Source organism: Sitophilus oryzae, unplaced genomic scaffold, assembly GCF_002938485.1.
Source record: "Sitophilus oryzae breed Bouriz unplaced genomic scaffold, Soryzae_2.0 scaffold_810_pilon_pilon, whole genome shotgun sequence".
Taxonomy (NCBI): Eukaryota; Metazoa; Arthropoda; class Insecta; order Coleoptera; family Curculionidae; genus Sitophilus; species Sitophilus oryzae.
In genome coordinates this window covers 5035421-5059341 of record NW_022147429.1, presented here as the reverse complement: position 1 = coordinate 5059341, position 23921 = coordinate 5035421, and positions in this window count along the sequence as shown.

Below are 23921 nucleotides of genomic sequence, written 5' to 3'. Positions count from 1 at the left end.
TCTGATTGCCAATTGCCATATTTCCTAAAAAACAAAAGCCTTTGATTTACTGAATTTATTCTAAATTAGAAATCACCTGTATACCAATGCTGTTAGGGTTTTTTATTCTTTCTGCGGACAGCGAAATTGTAAAAGGAATATTAACGTTTACGTTAAATTCCAGTTTGAGGACGATAACTCCACTTTAACGTTTTAACTTAATTTATAACAGCAAACTCGATAGTGGCTAGGGAACATCCGTAATGAACCCCATGAGAGTAATGGCATTCGAAACCTTCACCAATACACCAGGGGCGGGGTTTAAAAGCCTTTAAACCGGAAAATTATGTATTTCGAAATTGAATCATTTCTAATTCTATTTTTTTTTCGAAATACCGAATTTAATTTGCCCCTGATGTTGACTAGAAAAGATTTAATTAAGAAACTAAATTAACTTAAATGAATTTAAGATACCAGTTAAGTGAACTTTTGTCTTATATTTTGAGTTTCTAGCATAATGCTGTATTAGTATATGTCGGCGTCATATACTGAAACCCGGCATTGCCTGAAATGCCTAATCGTTTCACGTATTGCCGGCTAACAGCGTAACTCTTCAGTTGTTACCTTTTTTGACTGTTGATTTCAAGCATTGCTGGCAATGACGGAATTATTTCAGTAAAATGCGGTTTTTATTTGAACCATTTGCAGTTACCCTGTTTGACGGTTTTAGGCAATGAATTTTAGTTATTGTTTACATCTATTCAATTCATATTATGTGAAAATAGACATATCACAACATTTAAATTTACTTTTCAGGAAACTACATGAATATTATTTAAACGAAAATAAGAAAAGGATTCCAGGATCTAGGGTCTTACAATTAGAGGAATTGGAGAATGTAAGTAGGTTTTCAAATATAACCTCAAGATACAGCAACCTACAAACTCGCCTCATATTTTTACACCGTTGTCAAGTTTAACACAGCTTAAAATATACTAGAGACAACAATTGTCTTTGTTACACTTGGCAACTATATTTGTCTGATATTACTATATTTTAATTGTAATTTTTGTCGAAAAAATACATTGTACAGTCATTCGTAGAATTGAAACACTATATACGGAGAGTATTTATTATTGGAAATATATTTTATTATATAAAAAATACTGAATTTCCCGTCACAAAATGCTGATAACTAGAAACCAATCGATGTACTTATTTTTCTTAAATATGGTAATTACGAAAAATACCTTACTTTGATACGCTAAAAGACAACACTCTCTTAACTTCAATGAACGCCTAAAACGGGTAAGAAGGGAACTTAAATAATTTATTTAATAACGGCTTTTCACTGAAATATTCCGTCGTTACGGAAAACGACTCTATAGTTAAACGATTGGGCAGTTACGCTGTTTGTGTAAAATGACTAGTTATTTCAGGGAATGACGAATTTCACTCTTTGTCGATGACATACATTTCCAGCATAATCATTTTTCATATCTTAAAAACACTTTTGCATATTAGAAATAATCCGAACGAACGAAAAAATCGAACAACTATATTAATCTTCTATTCTGTGAGTTTTTCAGATAAACAGTGAACAACTTTATGAAAATATTTTCACTCTATATAGAACTTATTTAATCAACTAATCGAATATTCAACTATTTTATGTCATAGATTTAATTTTATGCCATAAATATGATTAAAGTATATCATACATGTTATTAAAATATACGAAGGGGTAACAAAGTTGGTTGAATAAATTTATTTAGATTAAAAACACTAAAATAATACACAACGACTTTCACACTTTCTTTTAGTTAATTATATATTGTTTTATATGAAACTATACAAAAAAAGAAATTTAGTTTCGTAGAACTAACTGTAGGTAAATTACATTTAAGAGGTATAATGGACTTCCTTAGATTTAGAGAATAATATATTTTTAGTGTTTAAGCTTGTTCATTAAATTAAAAGATTTTATTTTTTATCTTAGGTTCCCAACATTTTACAAAATATACCCGGTGCATCTTAAAAGTGGCTCACCCCTATAACTTTTTTATTTTTTCAAATAAAAAACGAGATTTGGTATGTTATTATATAACATAAACTAGGATTGATTCACGTATTCAATTATTTTTGGCCACTTCCTGTTTCACCGGAAATAACTACAAGTTTTCACTTTTAAATGACACTCTGTATAGAACGACACATCATACGTCAAGTTTTGGCATTTTTTTAAAAACAAAATTGTATTTTAAATGTCAGTCTAGAGTGCCATGGTTGCGTTAAAGACTAATTTTTAATCAACAAGACTTGGATAAATAGACTTGATTGTCTAATTTTTAGTGTCTTGTCCTGGCCGGTTAAAAGATGGCCAAATCGTATTTTTAATTATGATTATGTATAATTTTTAATTATGATTATGAGACATATGAGATATGTCTCAATTTTTTCAAATGTAACGAGAGTGGCTCATTAGCATAGTTGGAAAAAAGTATTTTTTACGAATAATTTGATACCACACACTTGGTATTTCGAGACAAATTGTCATTATGAACCGCATGTAGGTATTCGAAAATGTCAAAAGTTAACTATATGGTATGTCATTCTATTCAGAGTGTCATTTCCTATCGAATAAAGTAACAAAATTCCAGGGGTGCAATTTAAAAATCAAAATTTGTAGCCATTTCCGGCGAAACAGGAAGTGACCGAAAACAATATTGAATATGTCAATCAATCCTAATTTATTACATATACTAACATACCAAATCTTGTTCTGTAATCTGAGAAAATAAAAAAAGCTATAGAGGTGAGACGCACCCGCGATAATTTTAAGTGTTCAATTTAGTTAAAATGCTTATTTAGTGATAATATAACATTTTATAATCATTTTTGGTACAGAATAATTACATTTTTTCAGTGTGTTATTTAACTATTTATGAGTATTATTTTAATAGTAGGTAATTTTTAAAATCTATGTTTGTTGTCACACATTTTAGATATACATAAGAATGTACATACGTTACAATTTTTATGTAAATTATATAATATGTTATTTTATTGAGGATCTAGAAAATATCTATCGGTAATATTATATTTTAGTATCTAATATTTGGGAAATAACTAATCTCATTGGTTAGTTCATACCTCCATATATCGTGTTATCGTTATAAAAACACCATTCAGTTGTTCAGAAATGATGATCGATGACATTCTTAATGTAAATTTATCCATAAGATGACAGCGATCTTTATTTCCAAGCCATCTCTGACGCCATTTTTTCAATACTTTGCAATAATTATAATTCAATCAACATTGACATATAAATCAAAATTGCTTTATTAATCTGTTATTTTAGTATTTATAGTCTTATTTTATTGTTTTTTGTAAAGCAAAATTATATAGCTAAAAATCTATAGCTTATTGCGTATCAATATGTTTGTAACTACCTCGGAAAATTATTTTTTATACAATTAAGTAATTTTGTATAGGTACATTGTCACAGATAAAGTCCGCATCATATGACCTTTTTTTATTTAGGATGGCTGCAACGGCCTCCCGTAATCCTGCTGTTAAAATAAAACAACTGATTTTTATATATTAAAACCAGTTGTTATGTTTTAACAGCAGGATGACAGGACGTCGCGCGTCGTTGCAACCACCCTTAGTAGCTTAGGTGAAATTTGAGTTGGGCGACAGTTTCTGTTTTGAGTTAAATTAAAAACGGCAAAAGAAAGTAGTCAGTACATAGTAAAATAAAGTTCCATATGATGCGGATTTTATCTGTCACATTGTATTTACTAATATGTAATACTACCGATGGACTACTGATATTAGATACTTTAAGATAGTTTTAAGATTAGCAGGATGCTTCCAAAATATCCTTAACTTAAAATTGTAGGTAAAAGAAATGTTATTTATTGTTGTTGTCATAATCATATTGTTATCATTCTAGAAATAGTTAAAGTTAAAAACCATTTTTAACAGAGTTTTCGAAAATATCTAAATGAGATGGATGAAAAAAACATGGTTAGTATTATACCGGGCGCGTCTCAAAAGTGGCTCACCACTATAATTTTTTTATTCTTTCAGATAAAAAAAAAGATATTTTGTATGTTAATATATGACATAAATTACGATTGATTGACGCATTCAATTGTATTCGGTCACTTCCTGTTTCACCGGAAATGACTACAACTTTTGATTTTTAAATGGCACCCTCGGTGCTTCGGTATATTTTTACTTTATTCGATAGAAAATGAAATTCTGAATAGAATGATCATATGTCAACTTTTGACATTTTCGCTTAAAAAAATCGTATTTTAAATTTCAATCTAGAGTGACAAAACGGCTGTGTTAAAAATACTAATTTTTAATGAACGAGCCTTGAAAAAATAGATTTCACATAGATAATGTCTTACGTGTCTTGTCCAGGCCGGTTAGCATTTAACATTCCACTAATAGGATTGGGCACCCGTCTCTATTCTGATTGGCTAATTTGAATTCTATCTTATAGCGGTATGTTTAAACAGTGCTGAAATCATGAGTGGAATGTTACATTTATTTTTACGGCATGAGGTGCCCAATTACATAGTGGAATGGTGCCGAACAGCAGAGCCAAATATTATGACTAAACTATATGTATAAGCTGTGTTATTTTTTTTTAGTTTTTCAATGTTTATTGTTTTTATGTTTTAAATCAAAGATATTATGCAAAATAGGAAAATAGACCACTTATTTTGTAATATTTTTTTATCATCTGCCGTAGTGTCAAAATATATAATTGATATTTTGCCACAGTTACGAAATCTGATTGCGAAACTTTTATAAAATATTAATCATTTTGTTATTATGACAGAATATGAATTTATTTTTTTGATCAAAATTAAGACAAATAATTGCGTGAATCACGTTGGTTGCACAAATAACTATTTTAATGATACATACTAAACAGGGCCGTATCTGGAGGGGGGGGGTCCGAAATTATGGCCGAAAATTTTTAAAAAGTAATGATCATTGAGTAAGTAAGAACGAAACAAAAAAGAAGAAGAAGACGGATGAATATCAATGACTAAAGTATACCAGGACATGTAACGTCCATATACGGGCTGCAGCAGAATTTCTGACCTTAGACGCCAACTTTTTAGACATAACGACATCATCAGCTGGTCATCAGCGACAATTTTAGCGATTTTTAATAGTTGGTTGTGTGTAGTGAACTTTGTATAAACTTTATTACAATGGTAATTTGTTCAGCTTTCAAGTGTAAAAGGCGCAATGATAAGAAAGAGCCAGAAGTTACGTTTTATAGGGAAATAAATAGTCCCCTACACCTTTTTAGCGTTTTTTTTTATTGAATTCGATAATTATTTTTCTGATATTATATGTACTTGATATGTACTATACGTCGATACTAGTTATGTACCTTTTGTCGACATTTTAATACGTTTTTTTCGTAATTAATTAGTATGATACTACCCGATACACCATAGGCGTAGTGAAAACATATAATATCAAATATACAGGGTTGTTCACCACATACGACACGGAGTATTGTAGCTAAACGATTAGATTTTTACAAATTGTAAGTTTTGGGTTCGTTGAAGGACTATTGAAGCTACAATTTAAAAATATTTTTACAAGATACAGAGTGTCCCAAATAAGTAAAAAATATTATAGTTGTATTTTTTTAAATGAAACACCCCGTATATTATTCTATTTTTGGATTCTACGATTGAAATAAAGGTAAATTTGATTAAGGTTTATCACACTTAAATCTTACCGTTGTTGAAATATTTTCAATTTTATGAAATTGCAGTAAAAATTTTAAGGCTTCATTTCTCCAAGGGTATCAGAGTTTTTAATACTAAATATTTACTGCATATTATTTATTGATCAGATATTATGTTGCAATAATAAAAAATTTTCTTATACAGAGTGTCCAAAAATTTACATTAAACAATTACTAGCTTTAACCGACAATAAGTTGTAATTTAAATGGAACACCCTATATATTTTACGTGAATCAGATGCACAATGTAATTGTCTATCAAATTGTATATACCATTTTTTACCCATGTCTTGAAGTTTTCGTTGAAAATGCATTTGATTATAATTTAGACCTCATTTATCACCCATGGAATATTATTATTATATATTAATATTTTTATCATTATTTTATTTTTAAAGATGTAACAAATTTTCAAAAAGTACAGATACTAATATTGTCGATATAGTTCGCTTATTTCATTAAAAAATAAAAAAAAATATCTTTTGTTAAAGAGGACCAGTTAATATGACCCCAGTATTCAAACTACATTAATTGACTGTTTACGTTGATTAATAATAATTGCTCCAAATACTAAAAAACTAAATTTTGTGTGTGTATTAGACAGTGTGTTAAAAAGAAACACCTTATAAATGTTATTTCATTTTTTGACGAGTGCTTATTTATAAAAACAGAGACGTTCATTTCCATAACTTATTATTATATTAATTTCTGAGCCAAGTCCATATTTATTTAGAATACTTTATTAATTAAAACAATTTAAAAGTATGTAATTAACTAATTTTTGGTCGGAAATAATGGTGGTATATTTAATTGGTATATTCTTTTACAAAGATTTAAATAGTTTTTTTGTATACCAATGGGCTTGCAATAATTACCACCTGTACTATTTGTATATATTTGTTGCTTTAAAAAAATCTGAAATGTCAATATTCCATAGGTATAGTGATAAATGAGGTCTAAATCATAAGAAAATGCATTTTTAACGAAAACTTAAAGAGATAGGTAAAAAATGGTATAATAAAATTTGATAGACAATTAAATTGTGCATATGATTCACGTAAAATATACAAGGTGTTCCGTTTAAATTAAACAAGTTATTGCTGTTTAAAGCTAGTAATTATTTAATACAAAATTTTGGACACTCTGTATAAGGTAGTAAAATTTCTATTATTGCAACACAATATCTGATCAATAAAAAATAATCTTCAGTAAATATTTAGTATTAAAAACTTTTATACCCTTGGAGAAATGAAGCCTTAAAATTTTTACTGCAATTTCATAAAATTGAAAATATTTCAAAAACGGTAAGATTTAAGTATGATAAACCTTAATCAAATTTACCTTTATTTCAATCGTAGAGTCCAAAAATAGAATAATATACAGGATGTTCCATTTAAAAAAACACAACTATAATATTTTTTACTTATTTGGGACACTCTGTATCTTGTAAAAATATTTTTAAATTGTAGCTCTAATAGTCCTTCAACGAACCCAACACTTACAATTTGTGAAAATCTAATCGTTTAGCTACAATACTCCGTGTCGTATGTGGTGAACAACCGTGTATAAATATCCCTTCAAGCGGCAATGTTAAGTAAAATATGTGCCACGGCACTGTTTTGTCTCCGGTGCTATTTGTCCTGGTATTCTTTAGTCATTGATGAATATACATTATACACCCTAACCTCACTTTTCCACTTTGAAAGCAAATGTCATTTTCGTGTTTAAAACACCAGAAGTTTGACAAGGACAAGATTTTGAATGTTGTGTACATAGACTAATGTCACGTGATGATATGGACACTGATATAAAACAAATGGGTCCGTCATTTAGAGCCACCTGGTGATCCGGAAGAAACTAATGGAGAGTTTTGGCATAACATAATTTTAGCGTTCCGTTATTTATTAACGCTAACTAAAACGGTAACGTTATTCAAGCGCAAAATTATTCCTTGTAAAATATAAAATAATAAATATAGACTTGTTTACTATATTTTATGTTTTATTAGATCATTAGAAGTGTAACATATTCAAAACTAAAAATAAAATTATGAATACATACATTTTAAACACCAACAATAGAGTACATAGCGCCTATGTTTTTGATTTAACAAATAAATTATATAATATTATAATAAAAGTATTATAGACTACTTTGTTAAAAGTACTATATTACCAACTATATACTTACTTATTTATGATTAAACATGTTTTTTTTATTTCGTTCATAAATGTATTATTCATCTTAGATGTCTAAAAGGTCTTTACTAAAAAAAGTTTACTATCTCACACGATGTAAATATCAAAATGCACAAACTAATAAGAACACAAACTATAAACACAAATCACCGAACTTTCCGGCAAATCAAGAATATCTGAATTAATAATTATAAAAATGATTTAAAAATAACTTGACTGATCACCAACATTTTGACAACTAGACCAAAACTATACCAAAACTAAACCATAGATGGTAGTAAATATAGAGGCTGTCATGTCATTTTCATATATAAATTAGAAACCTGTACTTTAATGTCTTTTGCGCCGTCTGGTGATGCGGAAGAAACTAAATTTATAGTTCCATAAAATTACCATTGAGTGTCTAGGGCATGGTTGTGTGTTTTGCTGGTCATTAACGTAATTAACGTTTGTTATTGTTCTGCTATTAGACAAAGAATTCTTGGACTATGACACTTTAGCGGCAGAACTGGACTTGTGGCGGCAAAAATGGAAGCAGCTACCTGTAGTCGACCGACCTAAAAACGCCATCGAAACGATAATCGGAGTTTAACTAGTGTATATTTCCAAATATATACATTTTATTAATGATCCTAGCAACTCTACCAGTGTCAACAGCTACACCAGAAAGGTCTTTTTCAACCCTAATGCCGCAACCGCACATGCGGTATTCGGCGATCTCCGATCGGGGCTTCGCCGATTTCCTAGGTGGTGGATGAGGAAGTCGGAGTTCGGCGACTCGATCGGCGACGAGAACGAGCGCTCGTCTCTAGGTTGTTGCTATCAGAGCCCGCACGTGTGGATGGAAAGGCGAAGTCCGATCACGAGCGTTCGGTAGTTGACGAGCGCTCGGAGTTCGCTAAATGCCGCATGTGCGGTTGCGGCATAAGACGATTGAAGGACTTTCTACGTAACTCTACAGGTCAGGAGCGATTGACAGGACTTGCTCTATTAAGCGTACATAGAGAAATAAATATCGATATCGAAGAGGTAGTCAATCGTTTTTCCAGGGAAAAGACCAGTTTATCCTTTAAAATTAATATTTTTTACCTGTTACTTTTTTAAAATTTTATTTTCAATTAAGATTTGAGTGTAGCCCAAAGCGATTTTTTTATTATGCTTTTTTCCTAGCAGTTTTGTAAACCTTAATTTCGTTAACTACCTGCAATACTTACTCGTTAATTACTTAACTCGTTAATTACCTGCAATACTTACTTTAACCTATGCTTCTTTCTTCCGCGTGTCTTTTCGTCGCTTAAATAGTTTAGCCATTACATTCCGCTTCGCTTTTCGGCGCCGCTCAGTCATTCCACTATGTAATTGCGCACCTCATGTTGTCGTAAAAATAAATGCAACATTCCACTCATGATTTCAGCACTGTTTAAACATACCACTATATGATTCGGCACCGTACTAAAATGGAATTCAAATTAGCCAATCAGAATAAAGACAGGTGCCCAATCCTATAGTGGAATGTTAAATGCGGCCTGTTAAAAGATGCCCAAATCGTATTTTTAATCATATCTCAATTTTTTCAAATGAAACAAGGGTGGCTCATTAACATATTTGGAAAAAGCATTTTTTTCGAATAATTTCGTATTTCGAGTCAAATTATGAACTGCATATTACAATTTTAAATAAACCATATACGAAAATGTTTAGTGCCATATGATATGTCATTCTATTCAGAGTGTCATTTTCTATTGAATAAAGTAAAAACATACGGAGGGTGTCATTTCAAAATCAAAAGTTGTAGTCATTTCTGGTGAAACAGAAAGTGATCAAAAACAATTGAATACGTCAATCAATGCTAATTTATATCATATACTAACTTACTAAATATATTTTTTTTATCTGATAAAATAAAAAAATTATATGGGTGAGCCACTTTTGAGACGCACCCGGTATATAGTATTTTCCTTAAGTAAGTGCAGATACATTAAACATTTTTGTGGCATTAGAGATATCTAAAATATCTCAAATGATATAGACACCAAGCTCCTATACTCCGTTGTTTCATATATTTTTGTTGCAATTATTTTACCACAGTAATACATATTTATTTTTAAATAATGAATAATTATTTTTTTTTTCTTCCGTATATCAAAAATTTCAAATCAGTATCAATATGACATAGTTCAGAAAATTTAACAAAATTTTGATTTATTGGAGTCAATTACTTATAAATTATCTACACTTGACGGATAGACCCTGTGTAGTAAATTAGTAATTCAATCATAATTACTTATAATATTATGTTATTTTATTCGCTTTCAATATTTTCAGGTATTTGTAGATACAATATTTATTATTTATAAATTAGTCCAATCAGTGGTGGGCCATTGTAGGCCACTGCTATACAAAATGTGGTGTAGTAGTAATTTTTTAATATATTGTTAAGGTTTAGGTATTGATAAAAAATCCAAGTTTTCGACCTTGGGGTGCGACCGCTCGAGCCGCCATCTTGAATATGGTGGCAACTTGGAAGAAGACATCTTAGAAGAAATCCGCTACCAACGTTTTGCTAGCAACCACAAAAAGTAAATCCAATCTTGCTTCATTACCACCAACGAAGGAAGCTGCGCGGTATCAATCTTTCAGAACATATCATCAAGTCCAGAAATTGTATGGAATCGAGAAAAAACATGAAGACTGGTGTTGGAAACTGGGGCTGGGAAGCAATGGGCTTGTTCCACTCACCATGACAAAGCAAGCAACACCCGACAACTTATTGAAATTCATTTCATGCACTTGTAGAAAAGGATGCGGCGCAGCATGTAGTTGCAGGAAAGCTGGGTTGAAGTGTTCCGTTGTATGTGGCTTCTGCAGTCAGTCATGCGAAAATGTCCCGGAGGTTCATATCGACCATTGAGGACGAAGATGACCAAGACTTAACAATGGAATATATTCCCATAAGCACCGATTACGATGACACCGAAGACAATACTCAAAACGTTATTAATAACCGACTCGGACCATCAAAGAAAAAGAAAACGCTAATAAATCGCCATGGAACTACCTTATCTTTCAGTTTTTTTTATGTTGTGCGTTTTATTTCAATGAGATATGAAGGTTATAACATATTTTATTGGCTCCGTGGCACCGTGGCACTACCTCACCAGCAGCTGCTGTTTATACCTATGTAAAAATAGCGAGAATTTCGGAAAAATTACAAAATTGGAAGTTTTTCTATTTTTTTTTTTTTGGAAAATATGTTTAACTTTTCGTCACTGTGCCTTCTCTCCAAGATGGCGGCTCGAGCAGTCCCACCCTAAGGTCGAAAACTTGGATTTTTTGTCAAGACCCAAACCTTAACAACATATAAAAAAAAATTACTACTACACCACCTTTTGTATGGCAAAACACCCACTGACTGGACAAAATAGTGTTAATATTAAATTTCTCTGAAATATGTATATTAATTTGGTATTTAAAAATATATAAACAAAAAAGGATTTATTTAATATGATGTTCTGTATGGCATGTTTATGAAAGATTTATGTACATTTCTAATAAAAAATACCTTTATAGTTCCATTAATTAAAACATTTAAAAAGATCCTGTTATTAGATCTTCGTCATTCGACCTTATACTTGTATATTGTCATTTATTATATTTGTTCTTCAATATTATGTGGATCGATCTTATTTATATTTTAGATTTGGTCTAAAAAGTAAAATGAAAATCGAAATGCAAACAAACAATTTTTAGAAATCGAACCAAAATTTGCATTGACCAATATAAAATAATGAAAAAATAAAAGACTTCACTGTATTTATCGACCAATCTTTCAAGAAATCAAAAAACACATTTTAGGAAATTTAGTGGACAGGAAACAAACAGTTTTAATATTTAGAACGAAACATCTTGATCTATCTAGCTTTTCTATCAGCATTTCTAATAACGTAGATTTTTACATGTAATTACTAGCATATTAAATTAAAATGACAATAGTTACATACTTTTTATATATCAAAACTAAAAAGCAGTACATGAATTATAATACAGTGAGAAGAGTAATAGTATTTCTTGAATAAAAAATATGCTTATTTATTTTTATTAATTGGAGAAATCAAAGCATTTCAATAACAGATATACAGAGTGTTCCAGGCTGAGCGTGCATTAGTTTTTCGAGAACTACAATATCTAGATCAGAGATTTTTTGCACATCATTTTTTCATAAGGAGATCTATAGATTAAACACATTTTCAATATGGCGGCGCTTCTGGAAATATCGGAAGTTGACAGCAACTTTCTTATTTTAAATCGGTACCCCCATTTTTTTTTATTATTTATTTAAATTATCTATAAAATTGTACGAATTTTTATGTCAAACAGTCTATACCTAACGTTAACCGTTTTTAAAAAAAAAATATTTAACATTTTTGGAGAAAAAAACCGCCTGTCAAAAAATTGTGTAGTCTAAACTTCAAATTTAGTGATTACCACAGCCACTGTGACATAAAGAGAAGATATTTGGCTATCTATATATTTCAAAAATTAAATTGTTTGAATGTCATATAATATTGTCCGTAGCCATGGAATCGAGTGATTAAAAAATTATCATAAATCATTTTTTCAAATGGAAGCCCACTTTTTCATTTCACTGGTGAAAGGGTTTTTTAATTCGTTACTTTTGATTATACATGTTCCTATATCTACAATAAATAATTTGTAAATTATTTAAGATTTAGTTTAAAACGTGGATTTTTCTGGATTTTAACCAGTAACTTATGACGTTAAACGTCAAGCGATGTAAAACTCTATCTGGGCATGTCATATTGCCATTAGATATCACTAAAATACGAGATATATTTTTATAAATACACTTTGTAAAGTTTTAGTAGCAGTATTTATAATAAACAAACCACAAATAATTAGTTTTTTTGACAGAATTGAATAAACTGTCTGATGGTTTGACACTTAATGTCAAAGGAAACTAGACACAATAATGTTTAAAAAACTTTTCACAATAATGTTTAAAAAATCTTCGATCTAGATTTCCGATAAGCTCAGCTTGGGACACCCTATATAAATATTTTTTTAAAAATATTTATTTCAAGTAAATTTCCACGAAATATTGGGACACCCTGTATATACGATATGCATATAATGTATTTAGATTTTTGTATCAGTATCAATGAAATATCTAGGCTTGTTTCAAAAATTGAAAATGCTGTTTTTGTATTTAATAAAAGTTTAATCAGCATATTATATTTTCAATAAATAATTTTAGAGAAAAAATGTGCTGCAAATTTCAATAAGAATTATAGTAGATAGATAATAATATGAACCTTATTTTTATTCACATAAAAGTAAAAAAAACCGTCGTAATAGATTTTAATCAGTATTAGTGATCAAAATCAGACATAATGCTGATTACGTTAGTTTTAAAAATCTAGAATATAAAATGGAAAATATACTTATAAAATTAATTGTCAAAAATAGTAGAATTCAAATGATGGTATAAATATCAGAGCAAATGTTGTCAAATTGTTTGTATGTTTATTCAATGGTGTATTTCCTACTCTAGTGTTACCTACCCTTTATCCGTCTATCTAATAAATACTATTTGTTGTCAGTAATATTCAAAATGTCCTCTCTATATCTAAATAATGAAAAATGTTGTTCTGAAATAAACAGAATTTAATACAAATATAGGTATATTGTAGTTTCATTGATTCCCTAAAAATGTATTATTTAACAGTAATACGAGTAGTATTCAATGTTTAATATTAATATTATAATCTATAATTATCGATTTTAAGTTATGGATGAAATTCTTAATTTATGTAGAATAAAAAGGATGTAAAAAATAGAAAAGATTACAACACTTAAAATTTAGTACGGAGGAGAAATTTAATATTCACAAAAATAATAAACAACAGAATACAAAACACCCTAGATGCTACACAACCACGGAAAAAAGCAGGCTTTAGATGCGGCTTCAGCACGATTGATCCACTATGCCTTTATAGACATTGTGAAGGCTTTCGATCATTCGATCTGTTCACTTGTCGTCAGTTTACCTAGACTCGCTGTACGAGATTGAACCTTAAACACAATTACACTTTATACTTTTTGGTTTACAATAATTATCACAATGTTTAAAAAACACAATTAAAACTAATAGAATATCCTAGCAACAGCTTGCGTTAGTCAGTTGTATCTATAGAGAAAACCTTATAAAACAATAAACTTTTGATTTCTAACCACAATTTCTCTTGACGGAAGATAATCAACGGCCAAAATGACATTACACGCAAATTTTGAAGTATATAATATAAAGCTTCATTCAGAAACCTCCCAATTAGTGGAATAAATTAGTAGTTTCAATTACACTTTATACTTTTTAGTTTACGATCATTCACAATGTCTAAAAAACAATTAAAATTAATAAAATATTCTGGCAACAGCTTGCGATAGTCTGTTGTATCCATAGAGAAAGCATAATATTAAGCTTATAAAACAATAAACTTTTGATTTCTAACCAAAATTTTTCTTGACGGGTGATAATCAAAGGCCAAAATGACATTCCTCGCAAATTTTGAAGTATAATTAGTGGAAAAGACAAAAGTTTGTTAACTTTTTCCACTAATTGAAAATTACTACCACTAATTATGACGTTTTGAATGCTTACATTAAAATTAGGTGAACAAACTTCTCTACGACTAATTGAAACTACTAATTTATTCCGCTGATTTCGAAGTTCTCAATGAAGCTTAATAGCGAAAAAGTTAAAAGTTTGAAAACTTTTTCTACTAATTGAAAATATCTACCACTAATTTTGTCGTTCTGAATGCTTACATCGAAATTAGAGGAACAAACTTCTAAGTTAGTTGAAACCACCAACTTATTCCACTAATTGCGAGTTTCTGAATGAAGCTTTATATTATATACTTCAAAATTTGCTTTAAGCTTTAAGCTTCATTCAGAACCTCCCAATTAGTGGAATAAATTAGTGGTTTCAATTATACTTTATACTCTTTAGTTTACGATCATTCACAATGTCTAAAAAACACAATTAAAATTAATAAAATATCCTAGCAACAGCTTGCGGGAGTATGTAGTATCCATACAGAAAGCATAATATTTAGCTTATTAAACAATAAACAATAATATTATAGGCCAAAATGACATTTCCTTGTAAATTTTGAAGTATAATTAGTGGAAAAGTCAAAAGTTTGTTAACTTTTTCCAATAATTGAAAAGTACTACCACTAATTATGACGTTCTGAATGCTTATAGTAAAAGTAGGTGAACAAACTTCTACGACTAATTGAAACTACTAATTTATTTCACTGATTTCGAGGTTCTGAATGAAGCTTAATAGTGGAAAAGTTAAAAGTTTGACAACTTTTTCTACTAATTGAAAATGTCTACCACTAATTTTGACGTTCTGAATGCTTACATTGAAATTAGAGGAACAAACTTCTAAGTTATAATTGAAACCACTAAATTATTCCACTAATTGCGAGGTTCTGAATGAAGCTTTAAGCGTTATATCAATATTCTTTCAAAGTGTGCAGTGAGAAAACGGTTACCAGAAGCTTCTTAAAGCTATATAACGAACATTCGCAAAAAATAGATATTATTATACTGTCGACATAAAGGGGAATAAATCCCTTTATCCTATTGCAAATCCCGTTACTATTTTTTGAAACAACAGCCATTTTAATACACCTAGCTGTCTGAAAAAAACTCCCCCTCTCGCAACAATTTTCCCTTGACCGTATTCCTTTCTCAACACGTGCGAAATCGAAATCGCGAATTGAATAGAGCCAGACAACAGGTTTTTAGCGACAACCCCTTCGCGCTATTCAATCTTATAGTGACCGGTCGGCCGCGGCATTCTGTCCATTTTTTCAGTGCGCTGGACTGAACGGCCAGCGTGTCAAAGGGTTGAGAAGCGTCTTTGGCAGAGTTAGGGCGTCGCGCAGAGGATGAATGAAGGAATTGGCGAAAAAACTTGCGCAAAATGGATCGGGTTTCTGTAGAATAGTTTGCAATAAAAAAGCGGAATAAAATAGAATACCGTTTGCGTATAGGTCATCGGCATCGAAATAGAAAAATTATATACAGGGTGCTCCGAATTGTAATCGGGATACTTTGGGATTATATTTTCCAGATAAAAATAAGTAAAAAAGTTCTTACGGGTTAGAAAAAGGTGCCATCAAGGCAAAAAAAGAAAAATTCCTGGAGCTGTGGAATAGAAGATGGCAAAGCAGCGATCGGGGCGGATGGACTCGGCGCTGGATATCAGACCTGAGACCATGGCTACGGAGAGACCATGGGAGACTGACCTACTGCTTGGTGCAGTTTCTGAGCGGACATGGTACGTTCGCTGCCTACAGGCATCGCATCGGAAAAGCTGCCTCTCCTCACTGCGGAGCTTGTGGCGATGTAGAGGATGCCGGGCACGTACTATTGGAATGCGACCGACATGCGGCACTGAGAACATAATAGAACTATGTAATTGTCCTGCATGGGCCCCTGTCAGTGATGGTCGATTCTGTGATGATAAAGATTAAGTTTAAGCGAGCTACTAGAGCGATTCAACGTCGACGGAGTGACTAGTAAAGGTAGGAGTGGATGCATCCGTATGCCTCACGGCGATCGACATCCGCTCCTAGCATAGGAGAGGGGTTTAGTGGGTATTATGCGGCTAATATGGCATTGTCGCATTGAGCCCCACACTTCGGCGGTAAATCGCTTCCCCTCTTCTCCAACAAAAAAAAAAGTTGGTACAACTGGAACACATAGCAGGAAATTAATATATTCAAAATTTGACTGACAAGACAAGTGATTACTTCAAAATATTGTGAAAAAACTGTATAAAATTGAAAAAATGTAATCGAGTTATTTTATTTAACAAAAAACGGTGTGTTAATACAAAATAAACAAGAACAAGACACCACATACCAAAAAAAATATAAAAAAGAACTATTTCTTACTTCCAAGCTTCATGAAACTTCCCGCATTTATGATTATATTTATCAATATAACTTATGTACAAATACACATTTGGAATTTGTAATATTCCACAGGAATAAATAAAACAACATAAATAAAACAAACTATTTTATTAATAATAACTTACCAAATTTTATACCTTAAAGGTTGATTAATTAACTTTAATCTTAATTTTTTTAAACCAGTACCTTTTGACATTATTTTTCTGCAGTACTAAAATTCATTATTTACCTATCGTGTGATGTCGATATTTTACAGCTACTCCAGTTTGTAGTATGTGTTTAGTATGATCCTTCTACCATATACGAGATGCACTTATCTACGACGAAATGGTATACAAACTTTACTGATGGTAACTTTATTGGTGTAACTTTTAATTTGGCAAGACTTTGACAAGCGTCAAAAATCTAAAGGCGAGTTCATACGCATCGGCGTCCGTTTGTCGTTCATCGTTCCGTCAAACCAATAAAATTGAAATACGATCTGTCATTTTTGAAATAAACCAATAAAACTGGTTAAACACAAAAAGAGACGACGTATGACGGATTTATATTTAAACCCATCCATAGTTAACTTAAAAATTATTAGAAACTTTTTTTAGTAAAATAAATAGATTGGTATGGGACGTCATCTGCTTTTTTTCTGTCATCGTCTGTCGAAATCTTACCTGAGAAAAAAAAACAGAGTATACAACAAGTGGCGGACGGGTAAAAAACCGTATTTTTAAATACGAGTAATATTTCGTTCGAGCAATTACTCGGTTATTAAAATCGCTTGAAACTCGAGTACTCGATTATTGAAATGAATCGGTTTTTCCCATCACTACTTGTAGCGATTTATACCAAGAGACATTTTTCACTTAAAACACGGCGGAAAAGTATCATTTTTCATTCAGTAGTTTTATACAGGTACGGACGAAAAGTAATTACTCTTCAAAACGATTAAAAAATATGTATAGGTGGCGCCCCGTATAAGCAAGTCATATTGACATCGAAATCAAATTTGTCATGTCAAAAAACGTCCAGACAAAAATTTTCATCGAAATATTTATGGATATTAGTTCAGAAGTTATTTAGAAAACAAAACGAAAAAAAAATGAAACTTCTATGCCCTGTATCTCCGAAAATAAGCATTTTAGAACATGATTGTATATGAACTTTTTTACTTATTTTTGAAGTGAAACTTCTTTACGCGTGCTGGTAGTAAAAATTCAAGGCCGTGATACACGAGCTAGAGGTAACGATCGAAAAAGTGGTAAGTAAGCCAATGAGGATTTGAGTAGAATCTTTGGAGCGTCGTAACTCGAGCCATATGTGAACTAAGGGGCTGCAAATCTGAATGTAAACGGGGCTCAAAGAGCCCATCTTTTTATGATATTTTGACGATGTTTCGTGCTCTATGAAACCCCATCATCAATGGCGAAAATATCGTGCGATTTAAATAAAATTTGGTAGGTCGATAACTTGACCGTGTACGACACGTGTCACTGTTACAGTTAATTTTGACGTAAGAAAGTTGATATCATTTGATCGTGACCAAATTTGGAGGGTAGGGTATGTGAGCGACGGTGCACACGGTCCCACCTGCAAATTTGGATACAACGTTTCATTTACATCTTCATCAGGGTGGAACTAAGGATTTGATATTGACGAAAAATGTGGGTCGATTTTGGCATATTTGGGGACGGGCTACAGGATGACGCCTTCGGCGTTTCGTTCAGATACCTCTAAATGGACGATATTATCAGGATTTTTCTTTATTATGGGGCAATTAGAACCAAACTCGGCACGTGGATAGAGGTACCCGAAAGGAGTCCTCTGACGGACAGACAGTCATTTTAATACAAATTGTGTGAAAGTGAATCAAATTATTTATTAATTTTTAATTTACTACCTTTTCAACATTTCCTTTTCAACTTTTTAAAACATGTCCTTCAAATCCTTCAATATATTAGCTGTTAGTAAGAAGTTTCCCTTCAAATATGCGCTATTTGGTTAGATGGTCTATTTAGATATGTTTAAATCTAATACAAAATAAACTTGATGATAGTCGTCAAAACATGAAACATCGGATGAAAAATCTAAAGACACTGTTGTGTAGTAATATAACGTCAAAAAAAAATAAAATTGAAATCTTCAATTGTCTCTTTCCGAATGACCTATTATTAGGCACAATAATGCACAATTTTGCTCTTTTGGTTTTTCGTTACGAATAAAATCTACAAAATAAAAAAGTTATTTTGTGTAAATACCGTTGCGTTTGTCCAATGGAGACCAATTTGTCAGTGGTATTTTACTAATAAAAAAAAATTGCCTAACCGACAAAAATTCTTAACCTTTCAGAAGGTATATCTCGTCCTGTCGTCAGAAGCAAAAAACACAAAGAACAAAGATTTTTTTTTAAATACCTAAGTCCCATAATTATTCAAAAACAGCTTAAATTTTTAAACAGATACGTCTATTAAAAACCGTTGATGTTTTGTTAAAATTACATTATATGGAATAATAATATATTATTTTAATAAATAACTAGTTTTTTCCCGCTACTGCGTTCGCGTTTCCCCTCGAATCTTTATACGTTATTATGTATTTCAAAATAAAAAAAATCGAAAAATTTAAAATCCTTTTTTATTTTTTCAGCGCGTGTATATGACTTCATGACAAATTTTGTATACCGAAAGTATAGCTTTTGATTATATAGACTCTTCCGAAATAAAAAAAAATCTTAATGATTTTGAAAATTATTAAAATCAAGATATTTCAAAGATGTTTAATTTTTGCCTCACAATAATTTTGAAATCTTGTATTTTACACTTTTCATCCAAATTTTTCTATATCCTTTCATTAACTGAAACTAATTATGTATGGTGGGATAGAGGGTGGATGGCGCTCTTCCATAGGGTTTTTTTGATTCTTAATTATGTATACAGTGTTTTGGAAATAGAACCAAAGTTGATATTATGCAAGTTCTGGGAATAGAAAATCTCTGGAAAATAATAAATTGTAAAATACCCTCTATGGATAGAGCCTTACAATGTTTTTATATAAACTGTGTTTTTAGAATGAATAGTTTGACATATTTAAGACGAACATTTTTAAGTGTCGATTTGTAATAATAATTTGTCTTTTTTTCAATAAAATATTTTCTTATCTTTCTTCAGTACCAACAAAAGAATAGCCATAACAGTTAAATAAAGAGAAAAATATAGAAAATATATGGTTTCCACCAATTATTTTACATTTTAAATAATTTTCAAATATTTTATTGTTACCTTATTTCTTCAACTTGAAGTGTATCTTCTATTTTATTTTTCCTCTATAACATTGAATGAGAATATTTAAAAATTAAATTATTGTTTATAATAATTCTAATAAAACAAGTTTATTATGCAAATATTCAAACAGCAAATATTTAGTTAACTGATGGTTAATTTATTATAATTATATTAGCTGAATAATTTAAATTCTAGTTCTCCTCGATAACAGGAATATAAATAACCACATTATTGTGAAACTGTGTTTGGAATGAAATAAAGCACACAAGCAAATTAATAATAAAAGTATTTTATAGAGAAAAATATATGTTATTTGGTTTTGTATGTTTGTCATATACCAATTATTAGCACTAATGTTTTAATGAAATTATGGAATTATTTTACCAAAATTGTGTAATTTAAACTTCCATTACGTGCATTTTGCCCCCTTTCAAATTGCTGGCATTATTAGTTTAGTTAGTTCTAAGAACAATTTCTGGATGTAGGAAACTGTCAGATGCATACATATTCCATTTTAGAAGTCTCCTAAGTAAAATTCAGTCCCCTCATATTGCACATAGTGTTTGAAGAGGTGGTTTCAAACTTCAGGACTTATTAAAATAGTAAATCCTGGTTTCCAGGAAGTTATTCAATGCTTTAGAAACGTTTCGTTATATTATATATAAGAATAAGATAAAAAGTTCCTATGAACATATTCCTTAAAATGCTTCCCGAAGAAGTTATAGCCCTCGACAGGGTTTTTCAAAATAATATATTTTGTTTATTTTTAAGAATATTGGTAAACCGTTTTTCTTGAGACTTAGTACTCTTACACACATTTTAATGCCAAAGCGAATGGTGATAGTGTAAAATTTCGTAACAGCCCTGAAAAGGTACTTTTCATTATGGCAGAGAGTACTACTGGTGGTACTTCTTTTATCTTTATAGATACAGTAATTTCAACAAATAGCATAAAAAGCTAGGACTTTTTCACGTAAAAAAGGTGCTCTTACTTTTGTTCGATACAGTGAACGGTTTTCAAGATATTTACGTTTAAAGGTTACGATGCATCAATTTTATCATTAGCAAAATGATAAAATGTAAGGAAATTATAAATGAATTAATCTCATGATTTGGCTAATACTAAAATTGATGCATCGTAATCTTTAATCCCAATTATCTTGAAACCGTATACTGTTTCGAACTAAACGAAGAGAACCTTCTATTTAAAAAAGTCCGAGCTTTTTTTGTCATTTGTTGAAATTATATATTTAAGTATCACCAATGTACCACCACCTTCTACCCTAATGGAAAGTCAGGGCTGTCAGAAAGTCAGTTTCAGGGCTGTTACAGAATTTTACACCGTCGCCATTCGCTTTGGCATTAAAATTTGTGTAAGAGTACCAAATTCAAAAAAAAAACAGTTCAGCAATGTTCTTAAAAATAAACAAAATATATTATTTTTATTTGTCCTTTTAAGGGCTGTAACTTCCCCGGGAAGCATTTTCGGGCATATGTTTATAGGAACTTTTTGTCTTATTTTTATCCAGTTTAGATATACTATTCAAGTTAGATATACTATTTTTTGACATCCTGTATAATATAATTCCTAATATGATTTGTAGTTGATCTATTAAACAACAAATAAGTCTTCGTTAAGTTCTTGTACCAACTGAATTTTGTACGGGTAGAACTTGTGTTTTTTTAAAAACCTTTGGACACTTGTACGATTTACGCCGGTCTTATTGGTTAATTTTCTTGTACTCAGCGTACTATCCATGGCAACTTGGCCCAATACGAATACCTCCATAGCTTCATTTACTACAGGCTCTGCCTCTTTTTATTCATAACGGAACCAGTTTCGCGAAATTTTGCTACTAACTCGCGAACAATTTTGCCATAAAGGTGTTTGTCAAGATAGCGTTCGTTGAATATGTGCGCAACCCGATATATTCATTATTGTTAAAATAAAGTTCGATTATTTCCACTTTTTCTGCAAGTGAATACACCATAATTGTTAAGAAGTTTAACGATATTGAGAGGACAACTATCTAGCAAATAACAGCTATCTAGCAAATACCGCACCTGATCGTTCAACCTTGCGGCAAGTGAAAAAATGCATAAACATCTAGAAATAATAAGAAAAAACCTCAAATTGGTCGAAATAATTTATCCTTCCCCTTGACCCCTCTTCCCATTTGAAAAAAGTTGAGGGATGACACCCCCGCTTAGAGGGTTGAAGATTTTGCAATCATTTTTGGGGCAAAAGTTGTCCCCCTCACAAACAAAATTGACGTGTTTTTGGATTTTTTGAAAAAAGAAATACCTTGGCCGTTATGCCTTACGGAACGTTTTCGATGGGCCACCCTGTATATAATACTGGAAAGATGAGAAACGACAAATATATACTAAATAATTTACACGTATTGTTTACTAGTCAATGCAGATTTTTATGAGCAATGGATATATTCTGATTTTTTGTACAACACACATCCATTACCAAGGGCGCAGCCAGGATTTTTTCCAGGGTGGGGCAAAACTTTTTTCCTTTTAGCTCATTTTTTTGGCTCATTTTAGTAACTTAACTTATTCAAACTGATCGATTGCTCTTCTCTGCATATTTCAAATTCTGCAGGAAACTGCAATTCAGTTTAAGTTATTTTAAAGTTTAGGTTATTGAACCTCGATTTGTGTATGGCTTCAGCAAGCTATGTCTACAAAGCTTGTTTCCAGTCCAAGTTCATCTTAGCCAAACATCTGCCAATATACAAGCCAGACTAAGAGCAGCAACAACTCTAAGCAAGCTATTCAGAATTCGAAAACAGATTTTCGGGAAAAATGGACAACAGTGGTCTCATCTTCCTGTTTACATTCACTGCAGCTTCATTTTGTGGAGATGACCATTGACTTTGTTATATCCAGGGAAAACTCTAGTTACTGACTCCGGACGTTACCTACAATGACATTGTTGCCAAAAGCATTTTTACAATTTAAAAACGGTTTGTCATTTAATCATTTTAGTAACTTATATTGTTCAAACTGATAGATTGCTCTTCTCTGGATATTTGAAATTCTGCACAAAACTGTTACTTCCAGTTTTAGATATTTTGAAGTTTTACCTGGTTTATTGAAGCAGGGCCTGTGCGTGGTTTCTGAAAGCTATGTCTCAATAGATGAGTCAATAATGATGTAAAATTACCGGTAATTTATAAATCGGTAATATTACCGGTAATATTACGGTAACATTGGTAATTTATTCTTATAAATTAGCAATGGTAAAAAAATATCTTATCATTAAATTTTTTTTTTTGTTTCAAAATTGTAAAAACATTCCAAAAAAAAATACAAAAACGTTTTTTAAACCAGTCAGAGTCAATTGACCAATGTTATAGTACGAATAGAGTGGATAATTGTTAATCATTCTCAATCTAATAATTTGGTTCTTTATTCTCTTTTGTTAAGTAAGTCAAGTCTATTACTTCGAAATCAATATATTTTTCTTCCAGTTCTTTCTCAGCAGCTTCTACCATTCTGGGATGTTCTTCATTTAGTAAATTATAATTATGGGCAATATAAGTAAGTTTTCCGGCCCTTTCCACGGTAAGTCTGTCCATTCTTGGCTGATGAACAAACCCATAAGTACTAAAGTTTCTTTGGGTTGCGGGTGTTGACAATGGTAAAT